A 22847-nucleotide genomic window follows, 5' to 3' on the forward strand; every position below is an offset into this window, starting at 1 on the left:
TACAACTTAATGTAATCAATTCTAAGAGTATTACAATTGCTTCTTAAAAGTTATAATCACAAACTGTGATATTTCTCTTAACGTTTAAGCTTAATCTCACTAAGATATTACAACAGCAATGTAGTGAGCTTTGATGAAGATGAAGATTCTGAGCTTTGAGTAGAACAGAGTTTCAGCAAGTTAATATGAGTTGTTTTTGTGCAGAATCGTTAACCTTGCTTCTCATCAGAACTTCATATTTATAGGTGTTGGAGAAGATGACCGTTGAGTGCATTTAATGCTTTGCGTGTTCCGTACAGCATCGCATTTAATGTTATACGCTTTTGTCAACTACCTCGAGCCTTGTTCACGCTGTGTCTACTGACGTAGCCTATAATAGCTTTTAACGTTCCTTTTGTCAGTCAGCGTAGCTTGCCACTTGTACTTCCTTCTGATCTGATGTTTGTGAATACAACGTTTGAATATCATCAGAGTCAAACAGCTTGGTGCAAAGCATCTTCTGATCTTCTGACCTTGAAGTGCTTCTGAGCGTGATACCATCAGAATTTCAGTGCTTCTGATCTCATGTTCTTCTGATGCTTCCATAGACCCATGTTCTGATTCTGCTTCGACCATCTTCTGATGTCTTGCCAGACCATGTTCTGATGTTGCATGCTGAACCCTTTGAGACAAAGCTTCTGAGCGCTGAATTATGCATACTCTTTATATATTTCCTGAAAAGGAAATTGCATTGGATTAGAGTACCATATTATCTTAAGCAAAATTCATATTATTGTTATCATCAAAACTAAGATAATTGATCAGAACAAATCTTGTTCTAACATTTGTATCTTCTTCCCCTTGATCTTGAGCCAGATCAAGTATCTTCCAAGAGCTTGTCGTTGATTCCCTTTATGCAGTGTTGTGAATCGATCGAACCCTTGTTCTTCAACTTCTACACTCAGCTGAATCGTTGATGAAGCCTCTTGACAAAAACCCCTAAAGTTCACAAAATCTTGGAGGACAAAATCCGCAGATTTTATTCACCAATAACCCCACAAATCTTCACCCATTGGGAACCTTCAATTCCTTTCCATGGACGTTATCAATCTTGATCACAAACCCTCACCACAAGAATTGTTATGTGTAGTTGTATTGGAGTTGAGAAGAAGATAGAAGATGAGAAGACTTTGTGTATCTTTCAATTGTTGGTGTTGACTTCAATAATTAGCTGAAAATGATATATATATATATATATATATATATATATATATATATATATATATATGTGTGTGTTAGCAGAGTTGGCTGAAGGCAAACACAAAATTTGGTAAGTTTTGCGGTGATTGGTCGATCTACTCCATTGCTTGGGTCGACCTAAATGGAACAGATTCAGCAGTTTGATATTTGTCTTCAGTTGAGTCGACCTGTTGGGACTCTGGGTCGACCTAAAAGCAGCTGACTTTGGTTCTTGTGATTTTTCATCATTTTAGGTCGACCTAGGCAGTTGGTTGAGTCGACCTAAATGGAGCAGAAGTGAAACCTTTTTGCTCCCTTCAGTTTGCGTAGACCTAGGGGCAGAATGGGTCGACCTAACTGGACCAACTTCTTCCACAAGATAGTTGTAGCATTCTAGGTCAACCTAGGCTTGTGTTGAGTCGACCTAAGATGTCCAAAAGTGCCAAAATCTTGGTTTTCCTTATATCATTCACTTGTAGCTTGATATTTGATCAATGAAGATGTTTGCCATGAATCAAAAACTATTGATGAGTATATGCTTGCACTTACAACGACACTTTGCTTCAATGCATGACTCATCAACAAGAGCACACTTGTTTGCCTGCATGAGTGGGTGTGGTATATGGATTGAGCCTCCATGATGGAACATTTTGATCTGGTTGTTTGGTTGGTCCGAACAATTGTCCCTAAGTCCTTGCTATCGAGTCGTTTGGTTTGTCATGGAAGTGCTATGATCGGTCCTAGGGGAGTTTCGTTTTGGAAGTGCAGGATTCGTTGGAAGAGTTCTCTGGAGAGAGGGAAAGTCTGTTGGAAAGTTGAATGGGAATTGTTGGCCTTAGGAACATGCGCATTAAATATTGGTCATGTCACTAACATGTTATTTTGAGAAAGACCTCTATGTCGATCTAGGAGCCTGGAGTAGGAGAAACGCCCCTAGTATGCTCAAGTGCACTCGAGTGTTGTTAGGGGATTAAGGTTTCATCTGGGTCATTAATCTTGACTTTGGTTGTTTCTTTGGTTCTTGGTCGTTGATTATAGCATTATTGGTTGCTTAAAAATTGAGGAAGAGAAGTCAGCTATTTTTTTACTTTCCTTGTTTTAGAGTATTGTAGCTTCTTTTGCCTTCCCTGCGATTTTCATCTTGCAATTTTTAATGTTTTTCGATCTCCGTTCTCATTCGCAAGATATTTCCTAGGTCTCTAGTGATTTCGCTTCTCCATCCTTCAAAACCTGCAAATATTCAAGGTACCAATTTTTTGTCTTATCATTTCAGTTGTTTATATCTGCTTTTTAAATATAATTAATATAGGAAATCTCAGTATCTCATTCGTAAACCTGATCAGTGATGATGAAGTTAGTGATGCATTCTCTCAAACTAGGGTGAAAGGGGTAGACCCAGTCAATTTAGAAATGTCGTGTGGCAAAATTAGGAACCTGTCGGCGAAGATTGTAGAGGTTAGAGGGATTGTAGGAGTTAGGGTCCAAGAAATAGAACTTGTTAAAGGGATATATCTCGTATGGGTTTTAAAACGAAACCCGGAGATTGATATTGTTGAGGTGAGGGGAGATGCCCTCGTTGGGATTGACATCGGAGAGGTTGCTCGAGGGTTTACCTTGTTAGCCTTGGTTTTGCCAAATCCATAATACATGGTTGACATGAGAAATGAGTGGATGACCCAAACATATATTAAAACCCACAAGAGCTCTTTCGGATGTGACCCAACTAACAACGAAGTTAGGTGGTGGGTGGAATTGCAGTCGCATGCCCTTAATCATGGTCATAAATTTTTATATCTTAACAGCATTGCAAATTGGTACATAGGGCCCAACGAGATATTAAGCTTCCTACAAATGCTGACCAATTCTCTCAGATAGATTAAGAAACTTTGGGGACGACCTCAGTCTTCACTAAAGAATATAGGTTGAAAACTGCCTACTAGAAAGTAAGTCATTCTTCTAATTAGGGGATTCTTCATTCTGAACGTGACAAAAGACTATGCAGTCGATATGTCGAGTGTGTTATGCCCCTACATGAGTGTCTCTTCTCTCAGATGGGTTTCATGCTCCCCTTCAATGATTTTGAGATCGCAATTATAATTCATCTATGGATTTCCCATTTGCCACTGCACTAAGTGAGTTGGGCTTATGCTAAAGTCTTCTAATACTGGATTGAATACCATAATAGTACCCTAACTCATACGTTCTTTTTTCATCTTTTCAACATACAAAGAACTTTGGCCAAGTTGGGCAATGGTAAAGGGTTACTTTTGTTCAGGCAGGGCAAAAAAATGTTTGAAGTATATATCGATAGCCTCAAATATTTTGAAAATAGGTATTACTTATTTACCCCTCTCATTTGCGTTGCTTATGAAGTATCTGCGAAATTCTGGTGGGGCGCTCAAGATGTAACAAAAAAATTCAAACATTTTGGCAACAAGATCACTTTTTGGTGGGTCTAATGGCGTGTGTGTGTGTATCATCCAAGTGACCTCTCACCGGAAGAATTGTGGATCAGTTTGCTTTTGAGGCAACCATTGTTGACGAATGTAAAGGTTAACAGTGAGTATATCTAATTAGAGAAACAGTTATGGCGGAGGCACCGGGAAAACCAGAGAAATCTAGTGAGAAATTTGTGAGAATCAAGAAATATTTCCACAGACTGTGTCACTATTCTAGTGCAAAATAAAGAATATGTGGTATAATAGTGAATACCACCGTGGGAAGTTTATGGCACAGCGATGGATGTCTCTGGTGATTGAAATAGAGGTGTACCAACAAGGTTAGCACTCGAGTGTCTGTGTCAACAAAGTCAGAGATATGAAACTTGCAAGTGTTTGATGAATCGTCTCTTTGTGATATGTGGAGTCAAAATTATATAAGAGTGGCGGTTAGAACCATCGTTATTGAATGGGGCACCAGACATGGAGGACCGTTGGAAGGGAACATGTCGTTTGAATAACCTGAAACAAATGCTAAAATGTTTTAAAAAAATGAAAGTAATGTTGATAAAGATGTGATGCAGTGTTGAATTCGGTGGGTAGACACATAAGTCACTTTTACATTCACTTACTAGATAAAAAAATTAATAATACTCCCTCATTCGGTGGGTTGTTTGGAGATGAATCGTCTGCGCAGATTCATGCGTTTCCCGATTTGAACAGCATGAACGTGTGTGCGTTTCCCGAGCAGGGTATGAGTATGTCGAGGAGTTTATTTAATTTTAGTACCAAATTATGATGAGTAAAACAAGGAGCCTTTAGGTACGACGGGGAGCCCATGAATACCCCGGGGAGGTCCTTTGAGCGTATTTATGTGTTTGCCGATATGACTATTAGTGTCCCTACGGGGTGAACAGCTGCGTCAGTCGTTAAGTGCCAATTTTTGACGAGGACATGTGTTGCCCTTTCTCCTCGCCCTTTCACTTGACTTGCGGTGGAAGGATGAATTTGATTTCAGTCGAATTCACTATCTCCTCTGCTTTTCAGGTAAAATGGGTGATGGTCACCCCGAAATTGACCTCCAAGAGGATGTGAAGGAAGATCCCTAGGAGGGGGAATTCCTGCCCAGCGGGAAGTCCCTACGGTACAAGTAATTCCACCGAGGAGACTTGAGGACTAGGTGGCTTCTGATCCACTGACCATAGCTTCGCGCTTTGTCGTGAATCCCATGGAAGTTTCAATGTCGTCGAGGATCTAGAGCTGGACACGAAGGAATCATGGAGGGATTTTGCCCCTAAGCCTCATCAATGGATTTGCTCGGAATTCCTGGGAAACTGTTTCGCTATGTATGAGTTTGCTTTCAAGGAGGCGAGGATGCGGCTGTCATTCACAGACCTGCAGACAAATGTCTTTAACTGGTTGTAGTTATCCCCTTCCAAACTTCACCCCAACGCGCTTGCCTTTCTCCAAGAATTCGAACTCGTTTGCTACTACCTTGAGGTCAAACCGACCTTAGGCTTGTTCTTCAGGGTCTTCCATTTACAAAGGAAGAGGGAAGTTGATGGGAAATATGGTCGGGTCTCCTTTAAGCAGTCGAGAAAGTTGTTCGCCATTTATCAGGATTCCGTGAAGCATTTCAAGGACAGACATTTTGTGGTAAAACCTCTTACCCGGGCTGCGGATATGACTCTATTCGATATTGTGGAGTACAAGGAGGAAGGGGAGGTGAGGATCGGGTTAGCCTGCAAGTTCCCATTGGAGTGGCAGTACGAGCACTTTGAAAGGGGAACGAAGGCTTACATTTATAAGGACGAAGACATGAACGACCGTGACCGGTCAGCCTACCAACTGCTCATTCGATACGTTGGTGGTTTTACTCCAGCGAGGTGCACGATACCCGACAAGAAGCAGACTTATAATGATCAGGAGGAGCCTATATGCTCCGTGTTATATTAGTACAAAGGTGCTTCTCAACTGTAGCTCAGACGAGGAGGCCATTCATTTGTTAGGTATAATAAGTTCGTCGTGTGTTTGTGTCTTTCATTTCCGTTGACCTAATGTTGTTTTGTTTTGCAGGAGATGGTCAACCATTAATAACTAAACTAGTTAATAACCATTTAATTATATCCAAATATTTAAAACAGATTTAGATTTGATTATGAATTTGAGGTTGATTATAATATTTTGCAAACCCCTAAGCCTTATCTCTTGCAATTATGTTTTTGTTTGATACATTAATTTCCTTGTAAAAAATTAGACAAACAACTCATTGTTAGTCTTGAAGAAAAAAAATTTAGAGGTCTTCAATTTTTTATATGCAATTTTCATTGTCAATCTGTTCTTCGTGTAACTAACCTTACACTACCAACGGCTCAGTTAACATAGCTCAAGCTAACATGCAGAATTGGTAAAAGGTATAACAAGTTAGAATAAGGGCATATTATTGCTGCTACCGAACACACGCATAAAAATACTGGTTGAGAAAAAATGGTTGTTAAGTATCAGGATGGAAATGGCACACTTAATAATATTGTATCACCATTCACCAAGGTTGAAAGGGTGCAAAAGTAACCTAAAATCGATCCCATGGTTCATCATAACTATTAAATATTTCCTTATTGACAAGCAAATCAAAAAAGAAGATCAGGCAAAGTAAAAGTTTTGGCTAAACCACTGAAAATCTCTCATATTGTTGCTAAAATAGGCTATGATAAAACATGATTTAATGTGACATAATGATTAAGAGCAGATTGAAGTGTAAATAAAAAGATCAAATTATATTATCAGCCATAACAATATAAATATCAGTCATTATACCAAACAAACAAAACAGTACTCGCAAAGTACCACAAAATACTCGAAATTAATTGTCTTAGAGCAATACAACTAAAAGCTTCATCTATAGAGAATCTCCCCATCAACCAAACCTCAAATTCATGCCTCGAAGCAGGTAAGATGGAAAGGTCTCCATGTGATGCACCTACTTAGATCTCTGTCTCATCTTTCGGCGCTTCCTCTTCAATCTCCTCATGCGCTTCTTCTTCCACTGAAACATTAAAAAGAATTAGTAAGCAAAAAAAAACCACAATAAGACATATTTACATGTCATCATCAGAGCAGAGCACAAAACTGATCGAAGCAATATTCGTGGCTTTTACATACAGCATTGTAACCCTGTATCATAACTGCACTCGCATCGCTAATCCAAACACAAATGAAAGCATCTATAGGTTAAGTACATCAAATCATGTTTAATTCAAACTAAACTAATCAACTTTTAAATTAATGTCCACTCTAATTCAAGACACGCATCTGAATATGATTTTAGAATTGTAAAAACGAGGTTATGATCTATTATAAAAGCATAACAAATAATCAATTCCAAACAGAGACAAATCAATTTCAGCTTGAACCATTCGCAACAACATTACTTATTCATACAATCATTTATCAATGGAAAAATCACATTGAAATTTCACACATTAATCATTATATAGCAGAGTGAATAACCCTAATTCCAAGAAGCTTAAACGAAATCAAAGCATAATTACGTATAATCCCGAAAATATTAGAATTAATGAAATCCATAACGAAGTGGCTGATTGAGAAGCAACAAGATCAATGGAAGAAAGATTGTTTACCTTGGCTCTCATGTTGGGTGATGAACGCTAGTTTCTCAGGCTACTTTGAAACGATGGCGATTTTCAGCAGCAGCTGAATGAATCTGAGAATAGAAAACCCTAGGTTAGGTATTTATAGTGCTGCGTTTCGTAAAACGCGGAGCCCTAATAATAAACTTATTATATGGGTCGGGTTATGAGCCGGAGCCCAATCTTCTTTATTATATAAAAGAAAGAAAATGTATAATACTATACTAGTAACTTTAAAAAATATATGACATTAATTTGATATTTATACACAAAAATTGTAGTGATAAAGATGCTAATGGTGACACTTTAGATTTTAAAATAATATATTTGATATTTATCGACATCTAAAGTGTTTAAGATTAAGCAAAATTATGAATTTTGAAAACTTTTTCAGATAAATAACAACAATAGTGTCGATTAATGAAAAAAATGCAAATAATCAACTTTAAAAAAAAATTACTCAAAAAACCAGGTTTTGGGAGAAATTACCTGGGTGACCACGTTTGGGAGGTGCCCTACACATAGGAGCCACCTCTCATGGCGCCAATGTATAAAAGTTTCTTCATATGCGCCACCTAGAGTGGCGCCTTAGTACGATGGGAAACTTTTAAGCCATCCCAGGTGGCGCCTAAGTTGCCCTGTATTTTTTATTTTTTTTAATATTTTTTTTAAGTAAAATAACTATGTGTTAGGGTATTTTTCCACACATTTTCTAAGTCATTTCTCACATTTTCTTCCATTTTTGCTGCCCTGGCTGACTTGCCGATTTTTAAGAGAGTTGGTCGTGTGTTTTTCTCTGCAGTGAAACCGCCAATTAAAATGAAATTTTGGAACATTCACTCCATGAACTTAACCGGGTTGTTGTCACGAAAAAAAAGATTTTGATAGAAAATATCCATTCATTAATTAAAAGGTACATTGAAGTCACTAACAGAAATCAAGAAAACTAAAACATCTAAGAAACTACAACGGTTAAAACAATGTCATCTGTTTCATGCATCATTCTAGTGCAATCCACGTCATATTCTACATTCTCCCACCAACGTTCCCTTTCTCCGGTCACAACACCACCCCTTGTTTTAAGCCTCTTGATACTTCTTATCTCTTCCCCGGGTTGGTACTCCCCTTCCAAAAACCTCAAGAGAGTCCTCTTGAGTTGGGCCACGGAATTGATATTCCAAAATATTACCGGTATGGGGGTTTGACGGGAGAGTATATAATATGCTCGTTCCTTCTGGGGTACTCTGGTTCATAGTCGAGACGCTTCTCTGGTGGCAGGGGCTCTGATTTCCGTTGCGATTTGTCTGGTCTAATGCGAACTTTCATTGTTGTGTTTGGTGTTTGGCGGGGGCTCTGATTCTCATATTACCCGTATTTGTAATGTTTTTCTCGTATTTGTAATGTTTTTCCCGTATTTCCCACATTTCCCGTATTTGTAATGTTTTTTCCGTATTTCCAGTTGTAATGCTTCGTCTTATATCATTAAACACTATTCTCGCACGTCTAATTATTTATTTAGTAGGTTTTTTAAAAAAAAAAGTTCCAAAAAAGTCAAAAAAAAAAATAGGGACACAACATTGGTGCCACCTGAGGTGGCGCATATGAACAACATTTAAAACAATGGCGCCATGGGAGGTGGCTCATATGTGTATGGCACCTCCCAAACCTGGTCACCCAGGTAATTTCTCTTCTCAAAACTTGGTTTTTTTGGTAATTTTTTTTTTTAAAGTTGGTTATTTGCATTTTTTTCTCGATTAATATATTACAACTAATTTTTAATAATTAAATAAATTAACGTGAAAGAAAAAAATAATTTCAAAAATAAAAATAAATGTTCTAACTTTTACTCACTTAGCAGAGAAAATTTCACTCAAACTTGAACTTTAAAATTCGTGAATTTGTATTTTTTGTAATTTCTAAAATGATTAATATTAATTTGATATTTATTCATAGATGTCCGTTGGTAGAGATGTCAAATGAGTCGACTCGACCCAGCCCGCTTTAATTCGGTGGGCCAAAATATTTAAATGGGTTGGTTTGTCCCGGTATAATTGTTTAATGAGGTAAAAAAATTAGTCCGATCTATTTTTCAAAAGCCCGTGCAATCTGATGGGTCAGCCCGACCCGTATTTTAATATTATAGTTTTAATTTATAAAAGAGAAAATAAGTTATGCGCTGACAGTGTAAAATAGTTTTACACTGTCAACCAATCACAACCATGCATCCAATTACACCCCACTTTCATTTTAAAAAACTTTTAATGACATGGCATTTTGTTGATTTTTTATTGGTTGAATGTGTAAAATAACTTTACACTAACAGTGTATGAAGATTATTCTCTTTATAAAAAGGCATATAATGGATAAAAACTACATAACATATAACATAAGTAAAAAGTCATATATATATATATATATATATATATATACCACAAAAACATCCATGTAAAAGTATAAAGTAACTTAATATTATCACCAATACTTATCAAATTTTCTCTTCGCCTAATAATTATTTTCTTGATCACATCATCATGAAAATATATTTTCATCCTCTTTAACTTTTATTTATCACTTGAAAACACATTTATGCAATCATATCTTATCTCAATCTTTTTTCCCCAAAATTTACCAAAATATTATTTTAAAGGGCCAACCCGCTTGACCCGATCCAGTCTGGCCCATGAAAAACATAGGTCCGATGGCCTGGGCCAAAAAGATAAGGTCGTGTGTTTAAGATATTTTGTGGCCCAACCTGCGCTAAATCATTGGGCTTATGGGTCTAACTCATTTTGAAAACTCGATTCATTGGGACACCCTAAATCTCATAATAATAAATTTGATATACAAAGTTATGAAATTTTAAATAAAAAAATACAAATAAAATCACAACGTAAATTAACATATTACAATTGATTTTTAATAATAAAATGACTTTATGTCATTATATTGAGTATTCAAGATCTTTTAATGTGGAAGAACGGAATAATTTCAAAAACAAAAATAAATATTTTGACTTGATGTCTCATATTAGAGCAAATTTTGCTCAAATTTAAACTTCAAGACTCATCAACATGTATTTCTTGTGTTTTTGCAAATGCAAGGTCAAGCGAAACAAACACAAACATGAAAGGTTGTGTTTCAAAAACATTTAACAGTACAAAATAACTTAGAAGAACACTTTTTTTTATAAAAGGCAATCTACATAACCAAAAGAGAAACAACCCATTGTTTATGGGAATTAGGACCAAAGGTTGGATCTGAATTACACTTTAGGGGAAACAGTGAGACTTTAACCCTAGTTTGGATACGCGCCTCCATATTGTTCTCACTGCCGGTGTACTGAAACTTACAGTCCAAAATCAATCTCTTCAACTTCCACATCTTCTGACAGTGCAATCAATCATTTCAACTTCCACATCTTCTGACATTGCACCCATCCAGGCATTTCTCGGAATATTGCGCTTTGTGTCGTTAATGACTGTGATCATCGTCATGTTATCGGTTTCAAACTCGATTTTATTCAACTTATACTCATAAGCTCTTTTCATGAATATCTTCACGGCCATTGCTTCCATTAGATTGACTTTTGTTTATGTTTTGCATGTTGTTTTCTGGATCTAGACTAACTCCGTTCATTCAGTGGCCGTTGAAATCGCTCATCTTCTCCTTAGTAATGTTAACATGTAATGGTGTTTTTGCTGATGTCTGCTGCTACTATCAATTTAATGGTTTTGATTATGTTGTATATTTTTGTGGCAGGATTTGGATCCTTTTTAATCTCTATTATATCAGTTCGCCTGGTTATTATTGTTAGGGTTAAATATATGATCCCCCCTGCCATTAGGGCGAGATGATACTTTTATTTATGATAACAAGCAACATTTCCACCAACTGAACTACAACTTTTCATTGAAATTAAATACTTTTTACTTACTTTATTTATTAACGTTTTATTATTTAATATATATATATATATATATATATATATATATATATATATACACGTTTATTATTTTATATTAATTATTGTTCAAAATTACATTTATTTTTTTATATATATACGTTTATTTTATAAAGTGTTTATTATATATAACATTTTATTATTTTAATTGTTACATTACTAACATATATATATATATATATATATATATATATATATATATATATATATATATATATATATATATATATATATATATATATATATATATATATATATATATATATATATATATATATATATATATACACGTTTATTATTTTATATTAATTAGTATAGTGTTTAATTAAACTGTATATATTATATAAACTAACGTTTATTATATACTATAATAAAAATGTTAATATATATACTTTATTATAATTATTGCTCAATTTTTTAATATACTGTTAATATATATAGTTAGTATATTATACTGTTAAAATTATAAACAAAATATGTTGTTAATATATATATATATACATATATATATTTAGCCTTCGCCCCTTAGAAAACAAGATTCTGTTTCCAAGAACCCCTTGCAAAAGGGGGATTTGAACCCAGGTCACCAAGGCTAAATTGCTACAAGCTTACCACCAGACCATGCATGTTTAGTTGCTTAGAATTGTAATGGAGTTCTATATATTATAAAATATAATTATAAAATACATGGCTGAATACAATAATTAAATACATTGCTGAATACAATTATAAAATATATTTTAATGCATTATTTTATAACATTTTTAAATGTATTTTATAATTATATAATTATATAAATGCATAGTTTTATAACGTTTTTTTTAATAAAATATTTAAATGTATTTTAAAAACGTTTATATAAACATTTTTTTTAATAATTTTATTTAAATAATTTTTTTATAATTTTTTTAATTAACGTTTTTTTTAAATAATTTTATTTAGTTTTTTAATTAACTTTTTAAATATTTGTTAGGAAATAAATATTAAAAAACATATTGATAATATTAACAATAAATAAATAAATAAAATAATACATTATAAGTATTAATATATACTAGTAGTATTATTGTAAAAGAAAAAAAAGACATAAAGTATGCTACATATTGAAATCCTCCCTCATATTGAACAAGAAAGGCTTCATGGCCCAGTGGTTGGTGTTGTGCTTGTTTACCTTTAGGAGAGGGGTTCGAATCCTTGCTTTTGCATCTTAATTTTTCTGCTATTTCTACAAGCATCCAAGCATAAGTCTAGCGTGTCAACGTCCACGTATGCAGATTCATTCCAGTCAACAAGATTCCACCAGCACAGTCAGCCAAACAGGTGATAGGGGGTTCCTGGAAACAGAATCTTGTTTTAATAAGGGGGAAAACCGAATCTCGCTAATTTGGCAGGGGGTTAAATAGTATTTAACCCTTTATTTTATAAAGTGTTTATTATATATAACATTTTATTATTTTAATTATTACATTACTAACATATATATATATATATATATATATATATATATATATATATATATATATATATATATATATATATATATATATATATATATATATATATATATATATATATATATATACACGTTTATTATTTTATATTAATTAGTATAGTGTTTAATTAAACTGTATATATTATATAAACTAACGTTTATTATATACTATAATAAAAATGTTAATATATATACTTTATTATAATTATTGCTCAATTTTTTAATATATTGTTAATATATATAGTTAGTATATTATACTGTTAAAATTATAAACAAAATATGTTGTTAATATATATAGTTAATATACTATACTATTAATATATATAGTTACTATACTGTTACACATATTATAAACTAATATATATAAAACGTTAATATACTACAGTTAGTTTATAATTATATTATACTGTTAGTTTATAAAAAAAATGTTAGCTAGTAATTATATACTATATAAAACATTGATACCAGAATATATGTCAAATTTGTTTTTCAAATAATTTAATAAGATTGTTTCAGTTCCATAATATATTACAATAGACAAGTTGACCTAGTGGAAGTGCTCATTTTATGCATCCTAAAATACATGGGTTCAATTTGTTTTTTATAAGGGGGGGTTAAAAAAATTAATAGGGGGAAAACCGAATATCGCCCTATTGGCAGGGGGTGAATATGTATTAACCCTTGTTGTTATGATCATGGTAATTCTCTTTGATTTGTTTATTAGCCTCGTTCTTCTTGTTACTTAACTCATTCCGCTGCTCGTTCTTTCCTTTCTGATTACAATGTGTTTGTCTGTTGTTTGCAAGCGCATTAGTGCTACCTTGTGTATAATGCATGTTGGGATACTTGATACTATTGTAGAATTCAATATGGCTTCTTTTGGCGTAATTGATAGCTTTCATGGTCTGTAAGTATTTTTCCTCGTAGTTAGCTTTGTTTCTAGTATATCAAATAATGTCCTTAATATGTATGAATATAACTACTTGATCATCTGTCATATTGACTAGGTTATTTTTGTACCAATCCACAGAGTTGTTATGAGCTATGTTGTTGAATTTTATGTTTAAAGGGGACCTGAGCCAGACATAACAATCCCACCCATATTGCATAAAACAGTGGTAAAGGGTTTCGATGTTAGAATAACACCCCGAACATAAGTAGTCAGTAGGGTTGTTTCTTTGACTTAGGTTTCCTTTAACCTATATAGTATTGGATAAAGCCTCCATAAGAGGAATTTTTTTTCTTAGAGTAACTTGGCTACTCCATACCTTTTTGCATAGCCCCCTCTCTTCAGTATTATCTGAGCTTTCTCATTCATGTTTATTCCGTCAGTCAATAATGATGTAATATCAAGTTTTCATAGTATATTGGCCATCATTTATGGCCCTCCAACTTAGGCAGTCCTCTTCATACAAATTATTAAGAGGAATTTTGTAAATGTCAATTATGACACTGTTTATGAAAATGTTGTCAACAATGCTTTGGTTCCAACATTTATTTTCTCGGTCAATGAGAACCTTAAATCCAAGGGTCCTTGTGTTCCAAGGGCCTTTGTGTTGGGGTTTTAAACCTACATTGGTCGGGTAACCAGTTGTTTTCCCAAATGTTAACTTTATTGTTATTTCTAATCTCCCAACAACTGCTTTGTCTTATGGTCCATATGTTATGGGCTAAGCTTATCCAAATATAGCTCGAGTTTCTACCCACAGGGGCTTTAAGAATATCTTTTTGTAGGGTAGTATTTGGCTTTAAGAACCTTTACTATCGGAGATTAAGGATCTGTATGCAATCTCTGAATTTGTTTAACCAACATAGTTGAGTTAAACTTTTGCAAGTTTCTGAATCCTTATCCTTGAGCTTTATTTTTGCATAGCTGATTCCATCTAATCTAGTGAGTTTTATTCTCCCCCCCCCCCGCACCACCAAAACCTAGCCGCAAGGCTCTCCATTTTTTTGCACAGATTTTTAGGTAGGAGGAAGGAACAGATAACATAAGAAGGGATAGTTTGGCCCACTGCCTTGATCAAAGTTGCTCTACTTGCATAGGAATGTTGCAACATCCTTAGGATATTTTTGGTTGATCTTGCAATCATCACATCAACTTTAATCGGATACTTTAATGAGTAACACTAAAATATGCTCCACATAACCTTTAAATCTTCACCTATCTTAATTTCAAGCTTGGTAACTGTATATTTCCTTCGCCATCAATCAAGGGTGAACGTACTCGATCATGACAACTCTTTGATTTTTTGGATATCATAAGAGAGTATTACAAGAAATGTGGGATGAAATGAATGAACTTTACCTTAAATTATAGTTTATTTTGCTCCATTTGATGTGATAAAATACAAGAATAACTTTTTGATATTGAAAAATTGATTGAGAATGAAAGATATTTTTTAAGGGTTTTGAGAGTGAGGTTGAGTTTGATCATGAGGAAGAATAACATGCAAGGTGGTGTTTTATTCAATTTTCCACTTGACATTGTTGAATATGCATCTCTGGAATCATCCCTAAGTTGTTAAATAAACCAACTTAGTAAATAAAACACCATAAATGAGTACACGTGGTTTTATTGAGATGCATCTCCGAATACACTCCATAAAATTTACTTAGATACATCTTCAGAATAGATTTTAACAAGAATGGGGTGGCTGACTGAAATACGAGGGTTGGTGTGATTTAAGGTGCGGTCAGATATGTATCTTTGGACACTAGTAAGGATATTTTTTAGTTTTCAGAAATATGGGGCGCACCGCACCCGTGGGATGGGATAAGTATTTCCCAAATACATGATGTATCATTTGATAACAACAATAATGATTTAAAAGATAAAATTTCTTAAATTTCTTTGATATTAAAAAAGATTGAAAAATTATGCTAGAGAAAATTTAATGCATGGAAAAGGCAATGGTTAAGAAGAAGATATTCTATTTTATGTTACTTTTGCAAGTTTTGGATAAAATGTGTTAGAAAATTCATTAGTATATTTTGATGATATTGGTGGGATACCTTTGTAAAGGATTGTGAATTTTACATTTCCCATATTATAATAACAAGCATAAGATTATCTTCTGAACGATATATATATCTTCCTCAGACCCGACTTTGGGCCAGGGCAACCAGGCCCGCGACCTCAAAAAATCAAGGGCCTCAAAATCAGAAAAAAAGTTAAAAATTATAATAAACACTAGTGGAAAAAACACTTGTTAAGTCGGTTAAAAATGACTTGTTAAGTCAGTTCCGAACCTGACCTAAGAGTTGCCGACATAAGAAGTTTTGACTTCTTATGTCAGATTCGAACCTGACTTAAGAAAAGGTTATTAGGTCTGTTAAACAGCATTCAACTTAATAAGTCCAAGCTTTCATTAAGCATTTATGCCATTTGTACCTGACTTAAGAAGTCTCTTTCTTACATTGGATACAAATAACCGGCCTAACAAATTGTTTTTTTTTAAAACACAATTTTTAATGACACACACACACACAAATATATATATATATATGTGTGTGTGTGTGTGTGTGTGTGTGTCTGTGTGTGTGTCTGTGTGTGTGTGTGTGTGTGTGTGTGTGTGTGCGCGCGCGCTCCACTAGTGAAAACAATGATGGTTCTCGATAGAGATATTAGCGAAAAAAGCAAACCAACCTAAATTTAGAATCAAAATTGCATGAATAGCTATAATAAAAACTAAGCAACAATTTCCACATTTTTATTTGCATACTATTATTTTCTAATTCTACAATCATATAATTGATTCTAAAGTTTCCCCAATCTATTTACAACATAAAAGATAATAGAAAAGTAATGAATTAAGAGATCCAATAAAATAATTAAGTTGGAACTATTTATTAATATAAAGGAGTGAACCACACATCATCTTAATTCTCAATTATCCATTAGCATATGCCTGAGCACTAAATTCATATTTCACACATAATTCTTCATGCAACTATAGGTGAAATTTCTCCAACAGAGGAGAAACCAGAGGATGTCAATTTACCCTGCCACCCAAACAAGAAACTATTTAATCAGACCTTACACCTATAAACCACATGGAACTTACTTTCTCTCGTACAAACAACTAAAAGTCTATAGAGACAACTAAAAGTCTATAGAGAGAATGCTAGTGTTATTTTTTTTTAAATGATAATACTAATATAATCCAAAATATACGTATATAATTGGACATAATGAAAATAAGGCATTAACTTAAAGAATCGCAATAGCAGAAAAACTACATTGTTTTTCTCTGCAAATGACAAATTAAAAGCAAAAAATACTGGAGTCCTTAGCATTTTGATTGGTAAGAGAGTAAAACAAAATCTGATGCCAAAGCATTAATAATTGATCAACTAATATATGAAGTTACAAACAAAAATGACAAACTAGTTTGATAAACTAAGCACAATACATGAAGTGAAAAGAGGATTTTCTGCCACTCTAGAAGACATATCATACCAGTAATGAAACTATATGGACAAGTATTCAACTCATTTTAATTATTTGATGGCAAGACAATTGGTGTTTTATTTCTTATATATAAAAATAGTAGAAATATAAGCTAATTAATTAGTGAAAACAGAAAGAGATTGACTTATCTTTAAACTTTGTGAGATTCAAATGATTTCCAATTCTTCTAGCGCACCTTCTTCTGGATATTAAGGGGAATTCTACCTGTTTACCATACCTCAGGTGTCATTATTGAATGGAGTTTCATGTGGTTGATTACGCAGATGAGAGCAAAATTTCAATTACATCAATACCTTGCCAAAATCGTGTAACTCTTCAAATAGACTTTCTTTGTAGGCAGGTTGGCACAAGCTGAAACTCTGTTAATATTATTGCGCCACTGTTAAGCAGAGGTTCTTTAACAAAACAAATAATTTAAATTTAATAGATAAAAGTCATAAATTTGATTTACCTAGAAAGAAATATATTATTTTCCATCTAACAAGATTTTAGTTTTCTTCAAAGTCTAAGTCATTCACACTTTATTCCTAAATCCATATCCATATTAAAAAAAATTAAGTTAGCTTCAATGAGCATGACTCCACCAACAACAATAGCACAAAGTTATTGTTCCAAATGTCTAGGCCACGAATTTCCTCAACAGTGGAATATTTTATGGTCAAAATCAAAGGCTTATATGTATTTTTTTTCAAATAACCAATTTTAGCATCTAACTATTTCTCAATTTTGGAAAAAAGGAATTAAAGAAAATTTGGGGTTTTCAAAATTGAAAGGATAACATAATAATTTTAGGAAGGATGAGACTTACCCTTACAAGTGGCGCTGAGCATGGTTTGCTGTTGGAATTCTGACACGGTCGTCCATTACAGTAAGCTATGTTTCAAATCTATCAGAAGAAAGGGAACAAGCTTAATACAGAGAAGGATAGATATGAAAGAAGAAGTTTAGGAACGCTTTGTAGCCGAAATCTCATTATTGAGACAGAAACAGAAAAAGCCCCAATACACAACAACAAAATTAAAAGTTAGGGTTTACAAATTACATACATATGAATGAGTAGAAATTTTTAGAAATTTAGGGATTCAAACTTGCAATGAGGGGTTTGTGAGAAGAATTAGGAATTTTGGGTTTTATGCGAAGAATTCAACGAAGAGATGTCTGGGTTCAGGGGAAGAATTTGTCGGAGAGATTTATGAGTTTGTGAGATGTGTTTGACGAAGAGATTTAGAGCGAAGAATTGTATGAAGTGAGAAAAGGGTTTGCAGTGAGAAAAGGGTTTGCAGTGAGAAAGAAGGGTTTTGCGTGAAAAAAGTTTGAGAAGAAGGGTTTTGCGTGAAAAAAGTTTGATAATTTAACTACTTATTTTATTTTTTGACAAATTTATTTTGATATGAAATTGTTTTATGAAGGGTATTTGGTTCGATTCCCTTACTATAGACATTGAAATTTAATTTATTTCAAGTAAATAGACATTTTAAGTCAGTTAGTAAATATAGGTGACTTAAGAAATTTAATGTGGATTATATATTTTTTATTTAAGCTTTGTTAAGTCAGTTTTAAAAGCACCCGACCTAACTAAATTATAAATATTTACGGAATTGCCACCGCGTCACTTCTTAAGTCAGGTGGCAAGTGAACTGACTTAACAACCTCTGTTAAGAAGGTATTTTTGTACTAGCGAAATATTATATATAGTTGTTTGCAAATATATAACACAAAGTTGTGGTAGCTGAGCGGAAACAAGTGAGATTGGAAACAAGATGATTGAAATCGTAGCTAATTAAACTGGTTTATTTCCTTATATTTTTGTTTTACTAAAAAGACATGTTTGATTCCTAACACGAGATATTTATATAATTTTACATTTTTTACTATATTAAAAAAGCAAAATTTGTATTAATATCACATTTTTATTTTACTAAAAAGACTTGTATTAATTTAAGTAAAAATATCATATATATATATATATATATATATATATATATATATATATATATATATATATATATATATATATATATACCTTTTCAATTTTTTAAAACAAAATTAGAAAAATATATAAAAAGTATATTTAATCCATATTTAAAGATTCATCATTAAAAAAATATTTTATTATTAAATTTATATGATAAAATATAATGTATTGTTATTTGTATCTAGTTCTATTATTTTTTTATTTTTTTTTATAACAATAAATTAAAACTTAATAAATTTAATATTATTTTTTGTGTAAGCGAATCTTCAACAACTATTTTTGTATAACACTCTCTAACTCAATGCATAAATTTGATTTGATAGCATCGATGTCAATATAAAATTTACATCTCTTTCCTCAATAAGTTTTCACATTTTCCCATATCTATCTACGTTTTAGCACTTCATCGTCAAACCTTTGTCTCCCACACGCCCGTCACTGCAAAATCACCGTCCTTCTCTTTAAGTCTAACATTGTGACTCCTCTCTCTCTCTCTCTCTCTCTCTCTCTCTCTCTCTCTCTCTCTCTCTCTCTCTCTCTCTCTCTCTCTCTCTCTCTCTCTCTCTCTCTCTCTCTCTCTCTCTCTCTCTCTCTCTCTCTCTCTCTCTCTCTCTCTCTCTCTCTCTCTCTCTCTCTCTCTCTCTCTTAGGGCTCAATTTGTATTATTTGCCTCGGGCCTCTAAAAAGTCAAGGCCGACCCTGATTCTTTCTCTTAACTTAATGTAACGCAACGACTTATTCATAAAACACTTTATACTACTCAAAACTAGCCATAAATTCTCTCGTATTCAACTAATAACTAGTAACAAACCCATGCATACGCACGGGTTCTGTTCGGTTACGCGAATTTGGATACATCATTTATTTTAAATAAAAATGTTAAAAAAGAAAAACAAATAGATAAATAATTGATTATTTCATATATAAAAATATTTAGGTCAATAATAGATTTTTCCTGTATACAGACTTCATTTTTGTCTAGGTATCATTTACAAAAATAAGGGTATTTTGGACTTTTCCACAACCATTAATTTTCTTATATTATAGATTGATTGATTTTTTTGGAAGAAATAAGTGAGAAAGTGATGAAAGAGAAAAAAATAGAGAATAAAGAGAGATTTGATAAGTTTGATAAAATATAAGAGTTGTATTATTTTAATAATAAAATTAAGAACTTTATGGTACAAAGACATAAAAAACACAATTTTAATGTGGTGGCAAAAAATTAAATAGGGGTATTTTGGACTTTTCCACAATCATTAATTTTCTTATATTATGGATTGATAGATTTTTTTGGAAGAAAGAAGTGAGAAAGTGATGAAAGAGAAAAAAAATAGAGAATAGAGAGAGATTTGATAAGTTTGATAAAATATAAAAATTGTATTATTTTAATAATAAAATTAAGAACTATATGGTACAAAGACCAAAAAACCACAATTTTAATGTGGTGGCAAAAAATCAAATAAGGGTATTTTGGACTTTTCCACAACCATTAATTTTCTTATATTATAGATTTTTCTATATTTAACATTCATCGACAAAAAATATGTACTAAAATTTTAGCCAATTGAAAACATTTATATGTATTAATTTTTTTTCTTATTACAATAATGAGTTTTATTTAAATTTGTTTCATGATCACTTGATTCAATCGTGATAGCCAATAGTTAACTATTCAATCTTATTATACATTTTAGACATCTGAAATTTACTATTCAATTTTATATTCACCCGTCATTGTAGTATACAAATACAAAGTAAGTTTTATTATTTGCGTCGATTATATAATTTATGAAGGACCATTCGTGTTAAATTTAATATTTTTGCATTCATTATCTTTTTAAGTTTATGTCTCTTATTAGACCCTTTCTTGTATTCGTGTTAAATTTAATATTTTTGCATTCATTACTTTTTTAAGTTTACGTCTCTTAGTCCCTTTTTTGTATTTGATAGGAATTGTTAAAAATAAAGCTCTAAATATAAACATGCATAAAAGTAATAATTATCAAACTTTAACTAAATTTTTTATATATATAAAAGGCTAAATTACCTCCAGGATCCTTTAAGTTATTTAATTGTAACAAGTTACATTATGTTTTTTTTTGTTACATGTGGGTCCTTTATGTTAATTAATGCATGCACCGTTGACCTATTTCTACTTTTTTTTTTTGTGTAAGCAAGGAATATATTAAAGGGAGAACTAAGGGTTCTCCAACCTTTTTACACGAGACACGGGCAAAAACCCGACAAAAAGAAAATTACCCACCAATTTCTACTTTATTTTGTTCTATTAATTTTATTTTAACTTCTAAAATTCATATTAAATTTGTTTTTAATCCAAAAATTATGAAAATATTTTTAAAAATATTTCTTCTCATTTTATACTTCGTTTAACTTTATGAGAATTTTATTTTCTGTTTTACTATTTTTCTTTAATTTTTTCTTTTGCGTGCATTTTAATTAATTTAAAAATACTTTTATGCACTACAAAATTCTGAAAATTTTATTTTATGATTCAATAATGCTCTATGACCTATGTTACGTGACATATCGGTACCATTAATGTTACTTCAGCTTTTTTGGAAAGGATTTTGAGAAAAAGATCACCGGTGGAAACGTTAGTTAACATAAATGACCAACCTGTAGCGAAAAAGGACTAACTTGTTACAATTAAAACATAAAGGACTAACTTGTTACAATTAAATAACTTAAAGGACCCATGAGGTAATTTAGCCTATATAAAAATATTACCATAAAAATATTTTTAATAATTGAAATTTAAGTCTCTATCATACTATTAATTCTTATATGAAATACAAAGACAGATTGTATGATTATTTTAAATAATCAAATTTCCTTTACTTACTAAAGGAGCAAATTCTAATTATGCAGTAACATTGTTGCGTTCATAATGCACTTCTAAGCCTGTTATAAATAAACAAATTTATGTGTCAGAGGCATTATATGAATAACATCATTATGATGTGAAAATAAAATTATAAGCTTAAAAGTAATTTAAAATAAATTTAAACTTACGATAGGTTACAAGCATTGACACTTGTTAAAAATGCACTCAGCAAAACGATAAAAACACTCCTTGTAAATGCAATCATGGTGTTCCTCACAAAAATCAGCTATAATTTAAAATAAGAATAAATGAATGTTGCTAAAATGTATAATTCAAATATGAAAACTTTGAAAAATATGATAAAAAAGTCTTACCATCAACAATAAGTACTATGGAAACAAGAAGAGTTATAGCATAAACACAACATATAAATTTCATCATACTTTTACTTTTTTGTATGTAACAAATAGATAATGTATGATCTATTTATAAAGTTTTACGTCCCTTATATAATTTTAATACATATGGAGTTGTAAGAAACTCTTCATAAAAATTGTCTCTTAAATACATTGGTATATCATATTTGTCTCTTTTGCTCACTCAATTGAGCACTCGACTTTAGTAACACCAACATACAAAAATAATTTTGGTCATTTCATTTTTGTTATATAAAAAGATTCCATTTAATATTTTTGTAATCTTTTCATGAAAGATAGGGGAGCATGTCCCATGAGATATAATATTGTTGAGTGATAAAAAAATGTTTGTTTTATGAACAAATCATGATTTAA

The 22847-nt window shown here is 32.1% G+C and overlaps 2 long non-coding RNA genes across 4 annotated transcripts; both read right to left on the reverse strand.

The window, feature by feature from the left end:
- Nucleotides 1–6406: 6406 nt before the first annotated feature.
- LOC131625125 (uncharacterized) lies at nt 6407–7488 on the reverse strand. Its single transcript, XR_009290744.1, has 2 exons — nt 7298–7488; nt 6407–6702 (listed from the first exon to the last, which is right to left on the reverse strand). It is a non-coding gene; the product is annotated as an uncharacterized LOC131625125 (long non-coding RNA).
- An 8840-nt stretch (nt 7489–16328) lies between these two features.
- LOC131625154 (uncharacterized) lies at nt 16329–22847 on the reverse strand. Of its 3 annotated transcripts, none has more exons than XR_009290761.1 (7): nt 22431–22847; nt 22245–22342; nt 21766–22133; nt 18048–18119; nt 17685–17760; nt 17527–17592; nt 16329–17437 (listed from the first exon to the last, which is right to left on the reverse strand). It is a non-coding gene; the product is annotated as an uncharacterized LOC131625154 (long non-coding RNA). The 3 variants fall into 3 exon arrangements; XR_009290759.1 differs by having other exon boundaries at nt 16330–17437; nt 18042–18119; nt 22431–22846; XR_009290760.1 differs by lacking the exon at nt 17685–17760 and having other exon boundaries at nt 16330–17437; nt 18042–18119; nt 22431–22845.

Source organism: Vicia villosa, unplaced genomic scaffold (assembly GCF_029867415.1).
Source record: "Vicia villosa cultivar HV-30 ecotype Madison, WI unplaced genomic scaffold, Vvil1.0 ctg.000189F_1_1, whole genome shotgun sequence".
In the NCBI taxonomy this organism is placed as follows: domain Eukaryota; kingdom Viridiplantae; phylum Streptophyta; class Magnoliopsida; order Fabales; family Fabaceae; genus Vicia; species Vicia villosa.